This window comes from Polypterus senegalus, chromosome 14 (assembly GCF_016835505.1).
Source record: "Polypterus senegalus isolate Bchr_013 chromosome 14, ASM1683550v1, whole genome shotgun sequence".
Classification (NCBI taxonomy): domain Eukaryota; kingdom Metazoa; phylum Chordata; class Cladistia; order Polypteriformes; family Polypteridae; genus Polypterus; species Polypterus senegalus.
In genome coordinates this window covers 116,924,670-116,940,449 of record NC_053167.1, presented here as the reverse complement: position 1 = coordinate 116,940,449, position 15,780 = coordinate 116,924,670, and positions in this window count along the sequence as shown.

Sequence of the window (15,780 nt, the reverse complement as noted above, 5' to 3'; positions counted from 1 at the left end):
ATAGTTTTTACACATTTGGTTATGTTATACCCTTGTGCTAAAATCATTTAAATTCATCCTTTCCCTCATCTAAAAAAATACAGCCCATGAGAATGACAAAACAAAAATAGGATTTTAGAAATGTTTCCAAATGTATAAAAAATCTAAAACTGAAACATCACAATGACTCAGCTATTCACCACATTGACCTTCTGCTCTGTGCTTTGTTGAAGCCCCCTGTAGCACTGATTCCACCCTGGAGTTTTCTTGATTGTAATGCTGCAAGCTTCACACACCTGAAGCTCTTCAAAGTTTCTTAGAACAAAGCACACATTTTAGAATAAACATCCCCAATTCAATCGTGGAAGGCTGCATGTTGTCATTCCAGTAATATTTTTAAATTAATTCCTATGATAATGCAACATAAGTGCAAAATATTTGTTGGCTTATATTTTCATTGTCTTGCTTGTGACAATTATGACTCCTTACATTTTCCTTTAGCTCATTAACAGCAGCATTCTAAATAGTTTTTTTAATTTTTCAGTTAGTGGACAATTTAACAGAGACAAAAGGAGTCCACTGCCTATTTCACCTGCTCATCATCAGATGTCTCAGTAAGACATGTCATTTTCTAACCTGCTTAATCCTGGCCAGGGTCATTGGGGTTGATGGAGCCTACCCTAGCCAGCTTAAGGTACAAGGCAGGAACACAACCTGAACTGGGCACCAGTCCCTTGCAGGGTGACCACCTACCAGCCAATTTAGTATCTGTCATTGGGAGAAAACAGAAGCACCTGGCGGAAACCCACATAGACACTGGGAGAACATGCAAACTCCACACAAGGAGGAGGTCACCTTACTGCAAGGCAGCACCACTACCACTGCACCACCATGTCACCCTCAGTAAAACATTTGAACCAATAAAAAGAAAAGTGAAAGATCAAGGTGAACAAACCTATTTTGTCCAGAGTACTTCAGAAAGTTGTACTTCAAAAGCAAAATATGCAACATTAAAAATAAGAGCACCAACAATCCACAGAGTTTAATGACAGACTTCCACAACAGCAAGAACTGGCTCCTAGTTTAAAACTGGTTGAAGCAAAATCCTCCAAGACTGAGAACAGAGAGCCTTGTGCTAAAAAGTTGTGAGGCAGAGACTCGATTTGACAAACATGTGAGCAAACTGTGTCCCCTGCAGAGTAAATAAATACAGTCTGCCATTTCTTCCTTCAGAACTCTGCTTTGCTTTGCAGTATTTTACAATGCATAATCAGCCAGTAATTACATAAACTATAATTACTCAAGCTGTGATGTAATTATGTTGTGTGCATATTATTCAGAAATTGCAAGTTCATTCTGTGGAAAAACTGTAAACTATTGTTTTACTAGACCAACATTTCTTCTGTGGCTATTAATTCCATTACGGCTACTTTCATTCATAGATTCTTTTTTTACATTTTCTGAATTCTTTTGATCCAAAAGGGGGTTCTGAGTAGCTGAAGCCAGAAAGAAATTACTACTAGGTGAGATGCCAGACATTTTCGTACAGTCACTCACAGTTTTTATTCGCCAGTCCACCCCGCATACAGGATGTGTAAATTCCAAAAAGAAGACAACATTTCTGGATCTCTTAAGTGTAAGCTAGTAACCCTTACTATTAAATACAACTCTTGTAGTCTTGTAGTCTTATTGCATTTTATCCACCCGTATTCTGATATGCAGCCATAATACATACAGTTCAAAGAAGGCCATCCAGGAGAAAAGTGACTGGAGAAATAAACAATACAGGCCAAGCCAAATAAAGTACTTTATTGCAGTTCAACACTTGACTCTGATCAGTCCATCTACTTTGTTGACTAACTGCTCCTTTTCTTATGAATATTTTAAAATGGACTTTAATTAAATAGCTGTGAGTAATTAATTTTGGAATCCTTGGTTTCTACAAGCTGCCACCAACAGCCATACCACATGCACTTCAGAAGAGGTCATCCAGCTGAAGGTAACCATGTTTAGGCCCCGCCAGTACTTAGATGAGAGACCATTTAGGAAAAGCTTGGGTTGCTGCTGGAAGAGGTGTTGGTGAGGACAGTATTTGGGGGGGGGGAGCTTACCCTGTGGTCTGAATGTGGATCCCAATGCCCCAGTGCAGTGAGAGGGACAAAATGGTAAAGTCATTCGTATGAAAGATACGGGGTCATAAAGATCCCAGGACATCCATCATAATAGTAGTGTGTATCCTGATTTCCAGTCTACATTGCACTCCATGGCTTGGTCATTCTGGCCCCTAATCCTTACCTATTCTGTTTCTGTTCTCGGTACTCAAATGTGGCAATTGGTGCCACGGCCCACATGCCAAGTTGTTTGCCTGCCTATGGTAAAGTCATCCCTGATGGAGGATCACAGGAATCATGGGAAATAGGGGTCCTTTCATCGGATTGGCTGGCTGAGCAACTTTTCAGCCGTGGAATGGCCAAATGGGGAGGCAGCTTGATGGATGAGGTCTCCAGGACTCTAAAAATATCCAAATCTTATTATGTGAGATCATGTACTGTTAAATTCTGCTCCGTACTTCTAACATTTTTATTTTTATGCTGTATTGAGGATTTGTTCTGTTCTGTGTATTGTATTGTATTGACCCCCTTCTTTTGACACCCACTGCACACCCAACCTACCTGGAAAGGGGTCTCTTTGAACTGCCTATCCCAAGGTTTCTTCCATTTTCCCTACAAGGTTTTTTGGGAGTTTTTCCTTGTCTTTTCAGAGAGTCAAGGCTGGGGGGCTGTCAAGAGGCAGGGTCTGTTAAAGCCAATTGGCACTTCCTGTGTGATTTTGGGCTATACAAAAATAAACTGTATTGTATTGTATTGTAATCATCCCCTGTTTCTAAATGGCTAACTGTTCACCACCTAACACTTAATGTATGGTGAGAATGTACTGGCATAAAAATGGCTGCCGTCATATCATCCGGGTGGATGTTACACTCTAGTGGTGGTTGAAGTGGCTCCCCACTCACTATGAAAAGTACTTTTAGTAGTGAGAAAAGCACTACATAAATGTAAAAAAATATTATTATTTATTGAACCTCCCTTTTGAATACAAATTTATTTCCAGGTGTACATTGTACATAAAACTCCTTTCTTGTGTGTTACCTACAGACCACAGCACCAAGCAAGATTGTTCATACAATTCTAAATGATCCACATTTTGGAATAAATAGAACAGAAAGAAAGGTTGGGGCATCAGAGGTGAAACCCTTTAAAGTCCAGGTTGAAAATATGAAACGATAATTATTAGTAAACTACGTACATCAGCAATGGCATGTGGTGTTATGGGTCCACAGCTCGTTGAGCAAAGGCCATTCATTTTAAATAAATAATCGACGCACTCGCGGCTTAGCGAGGAGTCGTTGGGCCATAGCGAGCCGTGGGGCGATCCGTAGGGTGTGGGCGTTTCTCACCGAGTGCACAGGTGAGGAACTGCCCACATTCGTGATTGTCCCATGGCTAATGCTGCAGCTGCTGTGGCCCTCGTCATTTAAAAAGAAGCGCGATCGGTTGTGAGGGTGGAAAAATGGAGAGAGGAGAAAAAAGAGATGAGGAAAAGAGGACGGAGGTTACAGGGAGCGAGGAAGCAGGCGGTGCGTGCGTGTGGTGAGCGTGCGATCGAGCGATCGAGGGCAGCTGTGAGGAAGCTGGGTGTAAGGCCGTCACCCGGGTGTTTGAGTGGATGTTGCTTCCGCTGAGCAACCATGTAGCGGGAGTGACCTGGTGAAAGCGATGAGCCACAGAAGGCCACAGAAAGGCAGCGGAGTCAGGAGACTTGGTGGTGGAGTCCCCAATGTGTGCGTCCTGGCCATTGGGGTAATCAAGTCTCGGGGACTGGGATGAGAGCCAAACCGAAGCCAGGGATTGGGAGGTCTCCAGTCTCAAGTGTGTAGAGGAGGGCAGCTGCAGAGAGCGTCTTGCCTGCTGCTAAGCCCAAAAGGGATAAGCAGGTGAGACGCTAACAGAAAAGAAGCACCGAGCTTGTTTGTTGTTGTTTTAAAGACTGCTTCCAAAAGAAGATTTTAACCTCTGGTTTTTAAGGATTGTTTTTTTTCTATTTATTGGTTTCACCTCCATGTTCTTTTAATGGATTATTTATTTATTTAAAGAACTTTGAGAACTGCACTATTTATTTGAAAACCTGTTTTGTTGGATTTTAAATAAAAGCACTATTCACTTTTTGCACCACCCCTTGCTCAAGTGTTTATTTGCCTTCACTGACTAGCTCAGTCACGTTATCGACGGTGTTGGGTTCAAGTGCTTCCAAACATCAAAGGGAGTGTGGAGCCAGAACCCACATCGTCACATGGCATTGTAATGGTACTTCCAAAAGCACAAAGTATAGTCTCTTCACAGATATCCATTCCAGTAAGAAGCTATGTCCTGATTCATCAGGAATTGAGAGATTGTTTGGCTTTTATAGTGGAGGAGGTGGAAAGGGCAAAGATTCTGGTGTTCAGAGATGAAGTAATGACAACAGTCTTATGTCCTCTACTCTAAAGCAAACAGAAATTGCGTTACTGCTGATGTCGCATCCAAAATCTCCCCTGTACTTATAGTCGAGTGCAGACCCATGAGACATGCCCAAGAGTGCCGTGTGTCACAACATGAAGCACAATATGAAATGCACTCATGTGGTGGTCAGTAAAAGGGGCTGTTGAGTAATCTATAACCTCTGGACAACATTTCTCCCTAAACCTAGTGGGGCAAGTCCTAAATATCCTGGAGTTTGTATTATACATGTGGTTTTTACAATATTTTTTGAATTTCAAAGGTAGCATGAATTATTACATACTATATGTCTTGAACATAAGGGAGCTGTGTGGCAGGTGGATGGGCAGATAATCTTGAATCCATTGAATCATTACAGAAGGAGTTGGACAGCACACCGGCTTGGACAGATTTGTGGCTGTTGAAATTTAATGTAAGTAAATATAAAGTATTACACTATAAGGTTTCTAAACTCTTTTGGGACTTTCCTGAATGGGACGACATGCTGTAGAGCGTCCCGAAGCATGATCACTGTGTCTGTGGAAAACAGCATATCAGTTTCTTGGCTCCCAGCGCTGCAGTGGCTTGTTGCGAAAGCAAATCTGAGCCCTTCACGGTCGCACTATAAGCAGCATTGTCGATGGTTGATGTGAGGAATATTATATATATATACAGGGAACAGTATTACTTGGTCACTAAACTGGCAACAACCCTGCCTGACTGCTGTGTCTGTGTACAGAAGAGTGGCAGATCCTGCTACAAAAAATAACCATGCTATTCCTGTTTTAAGCTAAATAAAGCTGGTTTTGCTAAAGTACTGAGACTCAGCCTTGTGTTTTGAGGTGCAAGAGAGGGACTCACACGTCACACACATAGGAAGAAAAAATGTTCAATTTGAATACACATTTGGAGGCCTGAAAATCGAAAGTATTCCTTATGAGACGGATTTAGGAGTCGTAGTGGACTTAATTTGATCATCTGTCAGACAGTGTTGAGAAGTAATTAAGAAGGCTAACAAACAAAATATGAGGTTATATAGCGTCCTGATGCATGGAGTACAAGTCCAAGGAGGCTCAGCTCAACCTTTATAATGCACTGGTGGAGTACTGTGTGCAGTTTTGGTCTCCAGGCTACAAAAAGGACATAGCAGCACTAGAAAAGGTCGATAGAAGAGCGACTAGGCTGATTCCAGGGCTACAGGGGATGAATTATGAAAGATTTAAAGAGTTGAGCATTTACAGTTTAAACATGAGAAGCTTAAGAGGAGACAAGATTGAAGTTTCATCATTTAAGTAGAATTAAGTGGATAGGACTGTTGAGCTTTATTGGGCTGAATGGCCAGTTCTCCTCCAGATTGTTCTAATGTTCTAAAACGTGTAACTAATACTGTGGACACGGTTAGCACTGCTGCCCCTACCAGCTACAAAGTCACTGGTTTGATTCCCATTCTGGTCCTTGTCTGCATAGAATCTGCACATTCTAAAAAATGTTTTCATGTACTTTCTTTAGTTTCCATTCACATATTAAGCACATGTACAGTACAATGGACACGTTTTTTACAAATAATGCCATGAATATCTTTTATTGATCAATAATTTCCTAGAACATGCAGTAAACAAAACAAAACATAAATGAAATCCATGTTTGATCTGACCCCCCTTTAAAACTTCTCTTTGGTCCATTGTCATGGAGTGAAGGTCCTCACAGGACTGTTGTTCACTTGGCCCAGTTCCACTGCAGACATTGACTGTTTTACTTGTAATCCCAAAATGGCTTGACGATCTTGGTGTCAGAGCTTTGTGGAAGCCATGCCAGCTGTTGCATGATTCCCTGGTATCATGGTGGTTCTTCTATTGCCTGCCCTTCCTTAACATGCAAAAGGCCCCACTCTCCAATGGAGATTTTCTTGCCCTTCAATCCACTTTCTCATGCCCAGTTGCTTACTTAAGTATGCATTAAATATTAACTTTCTGCTTTAAGACGGCCAAACCTGACTAGTATTCCATACCGACACTTTGGTCATTTGGACTACCAGGAGTTTTTCATGCATATCAGAAGTGTTTGTTGTTAGGTGGTGCTCACAATATGCAATTACTGCCACTTCTAACAACCTTTCAGCACTATAATGGCACACCTCTTAATTGGCTGGTGATTTAGTGAGGTGGACACCTCAGCTCATAACCATTCAGTCCTCTCGCATTAATTCCATGCATCTTGGAGGTGCAAACACTCCCCTTGGGTCTTCAAACTTAAAATACTTGATACTCCTCAAAGGTCTGCACACTTATAATATGCATCCATCCAATCATCTCCATTTACAACAAAGAAACAACATAAGTTCCACCTTTTTAATTTTTCCACTTCAAGCCCTTCTTCTGGGGCACTCCTCAAGGCAATACAGTGCCATCTGAAATATTTGGGACCCATGTACTAAAAGTGCTGTCATTCCTACATGCTTTGACTGAAATTAATGTAAATACTCTCAAATTAGAGTCTGCAATGTGCACTTTAGTCACATCTGAATTGTTCGATTTGTCATTTCAAACTGTGGAGCAGAAGAGTAAATCAACGAAAAAATGTATTTTTGTCCCAAACTGTATCTTTTCATCACTGACGAAAGAGCCAGAATAGTTCAGATAACATTGTAGTTTTCTCTTTTAATGAATACACCCGGCCAGACCTCTTCCTTTTTGTGTTATGCCACTTCTGCCTGGCAACGCCCTGCCAGCTACAAAGTCTCCTGCCATGCTACTTAATAAAACACCCTGACAACATCGCCCAAAGTGCTTACTAATGAACTCTGACAAACACTTTCAGCTTAATTCTGTGTCTTTCCGCTTGATAAATATATTATCCATTTAATTACTGCTTTAAGAATGAAAGGCGACAGCCCGTGGTAATGATTTGTATATTTTTTTGCTTTGAATCTGTCGACAGATTTCCTCCCACAAGGCCAGGAAACTGTCCTTCCCTTCAGCATGCTACAACAATCTCACTTTTTTGCCACTCTAGAAAGGAGCCAGCTAACAGAGAATCATCGAAGTAAAGCCTGAACATTCAAGGCTGACTACACTTGATTGCAGGAGTTGCTGAAGAAATTAAAGTGAACTTGAGCGCACTGGGATCTGATGCCACATATGTCTGGAAAATAAAAGCTGCATTCAACACTCCAAGACGGGTCGTATGCCACAGGGAATAGCAAATATCAGCAACATGGTTTCTTCCTGTCAGAGATCGATGGTTTGGAATAAAAGAGCCAAAAATTACAGCGTGCATTTAAATTTGGTTCATAAAGAACAACTGAAACTGATACCAGGAGCACAGGAAAAAAAGCCACAGAATGTTTTAAATAGGGAAGACTTTCATCTTGTACTCTTGGATGTCACTATTTTGCTTTAGAAATGCAGCATTTAGGTAATTTACTTTTTACTTCAGTCTTCTTAATGGGGAGGGTAGCACAGTAGTTATAGGTGAAGCCTCACAGATCCGAGGTCCTGTCAACCTTTCTTTGTGGAATGTGTATATTGACCCCTTGTCCATGTGTACTTTGTGTTTTGTCCAGTTTTCCTCTGTCACATCTCAGGGACATGTACATTAGATTGGCTGGCTGCTCAATGAAAGTGAGTGTGCCCTGTGGTATATTGAGTGGAGGTAGGAGGGTACAACACGTCACCCTCTGTGATGCTTGGGTACCTACAGCCTTGGCATCTTCTTGAACCTGGACATTGATAGTCATGAAACTGATGATGGCTAAGGAAATGAGGACACAAACAACAAGACTGGTGCATCAAAGTCAAATTAGCAACAGCAGCGTCCAAAAAATGTGGTACAGTTCAAAGTCTTTCAAATAATGAATCAATAAAAATAGAGCTATAGTGCAGGAAGATATAAACCACTGAATAAATTCAATAAATAGTTTAAAACCCGTAATAAAAAGCATGGTTAGGATTGTCTATCCTCCATATGTCTCCAGTTCTCCACTTCTTTATCTTGTCTGCTCATCTGCATGGTCTACCCAGCAAGGGTAAGGACAATGACGAGTGCAGTCAACCTTTGCTAGGAACCCACTGAGACCATCCAAGTCCAGCTCCTTAGTCCTGTCACCTCTGTCTATCATCACAAGACATTCAAAGCCCAGACTGTTCCAACTGTACAGCAGGAGTGATCTGCCCTGGAGTAACGTTCTGCTTGCTCCCCATGGGGTGTCCCCTACTGCTTTGTCTGAACTAGTCTAACCATTTGATCCTGCTTGACCATACTTGGTTTTCTCTTCATTCGTTTTACATCCTGTACCTCTCTCCAGCTTTTCTACTCAGACTCTTTATACTCTGTGGGTGCCGGTCCTTTGTTTAACAACCTGCAGGGTGTCAATGGGAAAATGGTTAAGATGATTGTGTTTGTACGTGATTTTCCCATTAAGTACTTTGGGGCCTCCTGTCATTATAGTAGCACGTACCCACACCCACAAGCCTGAGGCACACTGTTTTTATTTCTAAAATCCTGCATGGCCTCAGACCCCTTCTTGCTTCACCACACCATCCTTCCTTTATGTTTCACTGATAGACTAATAACATCGCTGGAGGGCTCAGCAGTGACACTTGGCATCCTAGGTGCACAACCCCACAATTTGGCACCCTGTTGAGATCCTAGACAGACCAGTTACTACTTTGTTCAGCTGCCTCTGATGAGAATTTGATGGTATGTCAGAATGCCTGTCCTCGGTCTCCCATCCTTTTTGGTAACCTAGTGGCAGCTACAGATCTTGAGCAGCCAATCTCCACAGGGAGCATTTCTGCCCTCCAACCCCATTGTGCTGCTTCTGCCGCAAGATCTGAGTATTTTAGGCTCTTGTGCTTGTGCTCTTCAACAACTGCCTCCTCCACAAGGGCAAAATTAACTCCACAATATACAAATACTTTTTATAACTTGGCCATATGATCAGATCTGGTCTGAGACAGATGTGGAAAAAACCAACATATTATTTATAGAAAGAAACTTATCCACTGTTAGGGCAAGTTTGACAAAACGTCTTTGAGTCAATAATCAGGCAGGAGGAAACTTGTCCACTGCACCTTAAATGTACTGCTCAGCAAATGCCGAACAGGGAGCACTCAGCAGAGCAGTTAACAGTACTGATTAATGCACACATTTACTCTAATTGGTTCATTGGCTCAGACCCAAATAACTTATCTAAATAAAAGTCTGTTCAATCAAACTCTTGTTCTTCTCTTGTCTTTAAGGTTCAGCATTTATCCTTGAAATCTCTGTGTATGTGACAACTGCCCAGCCTTGTTTTTAACAGGACATTTGCTGATCTCTTAATCATCTCTTAGTACATTTTGTGAATGACATCAACCTTTTTTTGGTACATCCTTGTCTTTTGTTTACTTAACCATTTCAGTAGTTCTCTTCATTGGATTTCTAATACGAATTCTTATATATTTCAATGTGCACTGCAAGCCAAAATGCCTAACTATTGTTACCTCTAAATTATTCTCTCACACTGGTTCTGATGAACTCTGGTAGGAAATGTCAGCGTCCAGTTCTGTGATATATTAAACAAGTTTGAATCCCTTCTTATGGATGGTTGCCACATCAGTGTTTGTGATGAGGTAAGTCATGAGGGAAGAAAAATAATTATTCATAGCTTGTTAATATGAGAAAATACTTGCAGAAGGCAACAACACTTACCTTTGTGGGTAGAAGATGAGGTACTGTATAACGATGGGAAGATCTGGTAAGCATGGCAAAGCAGCAGAACAGTCAACGTGCCAGCGGCCCAGGCTGTACTTAACCAACTGTGTCTTCGTACCTGATGGTTAACTTTGTTTCCCAGTCATTAACTTTTTTCCTATTGGTAAGCTGGTAGCAGCCATCCTTATTGGGATGTCATTGCATTCATTCAGGGTCATGGTTAGTTTTATCTTGGCACGTTTGTACTCCTTTTAAAGCTTGAGATGGGCATTTCCATATACATCTGCATTACTAAGGCAATGTTGAAGCCATTTTTTTATATGCGTGTTAATTGTTCTTTCCAGCTTTTCAGTTTTGGCAACAGGACCCTCATAGATCATCAGAGGTCATATCAACTGGGGGAGCAATTTAAATTGCAGATACCATAGCTGTAACTTAGCATGAAGTTGTGTCTTATCTATGTTTACAATGCCTTCACTTTCTTCCCTTACTTGCACATTTTGCTGTTTAGCCTTGCATCGTACCACTGCCCTAAACTCTTGACACTGTCAAAATGAGTATTTCACCAATATGGAATCTTTGATCCATGCATTTTTTTTTTGCCAAAAGAGATGCTTCTAGGTTTGAAATTCATCCATGCCCATTGTCAGGAATGCCTGGGGCGACCACCCGACCGGGACGCCTTGGAGGACCGGAAGAGGGCGTGCGCCCATCTCAGAGCGCATGGGGGCAGCCACCCTGGTTGCTATGGGGACCACGGGTACAGAGCTTTGAAGCTCAACCCTGTAGGGGCCCATGTTCACGGCCAGGGGGCCCCCCCACGCCTTTGTAGCCCTGGACCTCAGCACTTCTGCCACACCAGGAAGTGCTGGGGAAAGAGGAGCAGGGACAACCGGAGTGCTTCGGGGATACAGCCGGCACTTCCGCCATACTGGGGCGTGTTTGCGGGAGATTGCCGGGAAGCACATGGAGCACATGTGGATAAAAGGGGCCGCCTCCCTTCATTCGAGGCTGGAGTCGGGTGAGGAGAGGACGATGCAGGAGAAGAGAGTGGAGGCGGCCCGAAGAAGGAGAAAGACAGAGTGTGTAAGAGGCCTGGACTTTGGGGAAGTCTTGGGGTTTGTGTGGCACTTATTGGACTTGTAAATAGTAGAAACTGTAAATAAACGTGTTGTGGTGTTTTACAACATGTCTGCCTGTCTGTGTCCGGGGCTTAGTCCACACCATGTTATGTCTGAATAAAGCTTTTCCAACAGTCTCTTTGTATACGCTATGGTTGTGGTGAGGGTGATCAAATTATCCATGTAGGCATGGATAGGAAGTAGCCGTGTGATGAGTTGCATCATGAGATTTTGTGCGCTATGGAAGAATAACTACTTACAGTGTAATAGGAGTTTCACTGGTTCAGGTGAGGGGGTACATTGAGCTCTAGTAAGATGACAGCAATGCAGCACACAGTTGCCCCAGAGTGCTACTTGGCCAATAAGGGCATAAAGAACAAACTGTGCAATTGGGACACTGCAGGTGAAAAAAAGATTTTAGCACGTTGGCATAGAAAAGAGATGGTGTAGGAGTAGGAAGAACCCGGGTAAAAAGATGTACCAAAATACTTGCCAGAAGGAGAGGGGGTAAGAGACTGAGAGAGACTTCTTTGTTCACCTGTGGGCAGGCGCACGTGTGCAAACTGAATAACTGAAGAGTTATAATAGGAGGGACTGTGACGTGTGGCCAGCATCGCATTGTGCTCCCTCAGTGGAAAGACAGACTTGGTGTCATCATTGATTGGTCACAACAATCCTGCAATCATAAAAAAGGTTACGGATGATAGAGGTCATCTTTTTGTCTTTGACCTTGAAATCTTGAAATGTGAGCAGCTATAAGAGAGAAGGGAGCAGGTGACTCTTTAATAATGAAATTGGATGTGTTTATTTGCTTTTATGTTTTGTAAATATTTATTTTTTTTACGCCTGTCAATGGTAAAGTGTTTATTCTTTTTGTTGACATGACATCAATTTTGATTTGGAAAAGCTTGATAATAATTTTGTATTTTCTTTCCCTGTAATTAAAGAAACTGTTTAATTTTGCCTTGTTTGTGTCTGTATTTCTCATTGAACTCCACCACTGATCTCGGTTCACGAACCAGTAGATGTTGTGGAATATTACCCAAAAAAGAAGGAAACTTCACAAGAAAAAGTTTTGAGGACCGTCCCCGTATATTGTCCTGCGGACAAATAAATCAAAAAGACGCAAAAATGGATCAAAAGTACTTGATTTAATAATAGCTGACAGTTTTATTTTAACAAAATGGCATTTATATAGAACAATGGTTTATGGGAACAGGAAATGGTTGGCATGAAGTGACGATGAATTCAGGAGTCGGAAACAGCCTTATTGTGGAGGAACTGGAAGTGATGTCCATAGTGAGAGCCGGAAGCGATGCAATATGGAGTCGCTGGAATTGACGTCATGGTGGCCATTTTGAAACCCGGAAATAGTGGCGATTATTTTTCTTCTGTTTTCCTGTTGAAAGAAGAGATTCAGGTAAGTACCACGTGACAATCCTTTATCTCGCGATATTTCACTCACCTTTTTGACTGCCTCCTAATCGCACGTGTGTGACAATGTCCAAGGCTCAAAGTTGTGCCACAGCCATATAAGTGCAGGGCATCAAAAGCTGTTGTCCCATCTCTAAGCGTCCTCCTCTAATGCCCACCTGGATGAGATGGATCAACTCCATCGCCATAGTAGAAACTAATGGGAAAATGATACACCTTGCCACTATGCCCATTTGTAAAGATTTCCAGGATGTAATGTATTGTGCTGTTATGATACAGAATCTGAGATCCTAAAAATACCTTTATGATTAAATCTTACTTTGCCCTGGTGCTGCTGGCACACAGTGTGCTTTTTCCTATTATGGGTAGTAGACGGTCTGCTCCAAGTTAATTTCCATTTAATCAAAGTGGGTATTCTAAAGTAGTTGTGAATGTGGGTGTATCATCACAATTTAAGGGTGCATCTGCTGCACCCTAGTTAGCTCAATTGTATTTATTTCTTGTAGTCAATGACTTCTTAAGCATACAAGATGTACAATTGCAATGAACTACCAGTAAAACAGTAAACACACACACAGCTGTGTATATACCAATAAAACAGAATATACAGTATCTCAGTAATTAACAGAAACAAATCATATCAAGTATTTTATCTTTTTTTCAGTCTTCAGGGCCATACTCTGGAATGCTCTATGGTTCAAGAAGTGGAAAGAGCGATTTCCCAAGTGCAGGGGTCCTCAATCCCAGTCCTGGGGAGCCGCAGTGGCTGCAGGTTTTTGTTCTGACCTGGTTGCTTAATTAGAAAGCAATTCTTGCCAATAAAGCACTAACAAGCTATGAAATTAAATTAACTCTGCTATGTCAGGTCATTCTCATATCCTAGATTTTCTTTCCCTTTCTATCATGCAAATGATTTGAAGGCTAAAATGGATGAGTAATTCTCAGTCCTTCACTTTTTCTCTTCATTTTTCTTCCAAGTATTTAATTAAACCCAATAGTGCAGATAAATACACACAGGTGTAAATGTAAATAAGCTAAATGGAGAAATGCTGCTCTCTCGTGTCATTTGCATGTTATTGATAATAAGGAGCAATTAAAATAGCTGTTTAAGACAAAATTAAGCAATAAGGGCTCAAAATCACTAAAGTGAAGCAGAAGTGTTACTTTAGCAATAAGTGCATTTTATTAAGCAACTGGGTTGGAGCAAAAACCTGCAGCCACTGCGGCTCTCCAGGACCGTGATTGAGGACCCCTGCCCTAGTGGCATTGTAAATTGGCTTCTGTATGAGGAATTGGTCCCTGGAATGGGGTTTTGGTTTATTGCATTTTATCCAGCACTGTTAAAAATAAGGTGTATGTTTTCTCAAAAAACTGAGGCAGCTACTTACACCCAAATTATTTGTGTAAATGTACTCCCATGTTGTAATGAGTAAATAAAAAACAAATTTAGTGCATTAAACACATCCAAATAAATTACATAAAGTCTCCCTGATATTGCAGATTTAGCATGGTAAAGTCATAAACACACAATAAATAAAGACTACCAACTTATATTTAGTACCTTTATATTTTGTATCACTAAGGTATTAGGTACTATATACTTCTAACAATCTGCATTTTGTATGTCATTATTTCAGCTTTATTTATAGTACTAACTTAAGTTCACTGTAGAATCTTCCATCCATTGTCTAAACCTGCATATCCAGTGTTGGGTCACATGGTATCTGTAGCCTATCCTAGCTATCACTGGGAGCATGGCAGGGACAATATATGTACAGGGCACCAGTCCATTGTATGCTGAACACACATATATGGGCCTAATTAACAATGCCCATTACCTAACCTTATGTCTTGGGACTGTGGGAGGAAACTGTCTCGTTACTGTGAGCTAGTGGCTCTACTGTTATGCCACTCCATCTGGGATTGCTTTTACCTAAATATTTTGTCTAGGCTGTAGCCAAAGGTTGGAAGTGTGCCACTATGATCTGTGAGGTTTACTCCATAGTGCATAGGCCATGAATAAACACAGCTAAAACATCTAAGATATGCAAACCAGCTGACAGTGAGAAAACACTTCTTTTTCACCATCTTTGCTTATTGACTGCATTGCTGAAATTAAATCCTGTTTTTTTTCAAATTTTCTTAAATTAAACAGTGACAAAACTGAGGATCTCCTCATTGGTACAATATCATAATTATACAAAGACGATAATCTTTCACTTGCTATTGATAACTCTTTTGTTTCCCCTTCACTTCAGGTCAAGAGTCTAGGTGTCATCCTTGACAGTACTCTATCTTTCCGATTTCACATTAATAACATCACCTTGGGCCACATGTGTAAATGGTGCATACGCACAGAAATGTTGCATCCGAATGTTTCCACGTTCAAATCGCGATGTGTAAAACCTAAACTTGGTGTAAAGCCACGCACATTGCCACGGTACCTCATACCCTATCGTACGCAAGTTCTGCGCTCGGTTTTGCAGACTGGTGGCACCCAGCGTCAAAGCAGTGCTACTGTTCCTGTGTGGTTTATATTTCTTTTTCAGATCCACATCCCTGATGCGGCTTTATAAATACACTGAAACTAACTGCATATTGTTAATTAGTGTAATGCATCTAATTGTAATTAACCTGTAACAACATAATGGTCCAGGGAATAGCCATAGTATTCTAAATACCATAGCTGCTTTAGCGTTGTTATTGTCACTGCACCTTCTTTTGTTCTTTTAGCTGCTCCCGTTAAAGGTTGCTACAGCGGATCATCTTTTTCCATATTACTCTCACTGCACCACTCAGAGTATTTATATCACTGTATCTGAGTGGGGAATCACAGCAGCAGCTGATTGGAAAGAGAATTACCAGAATACAGCATCAAACACACGCTGCCTCAGCCATGGTAAGACATTTCAGACTTTCCTGTACGGACCTCGTGGTTCAGAAACAGTTTCATCCCAAGAACTAAACAGTCAATCAGTCCATCAGGTGCTCCTTGTAGAACTGTTTGTACTTATTAG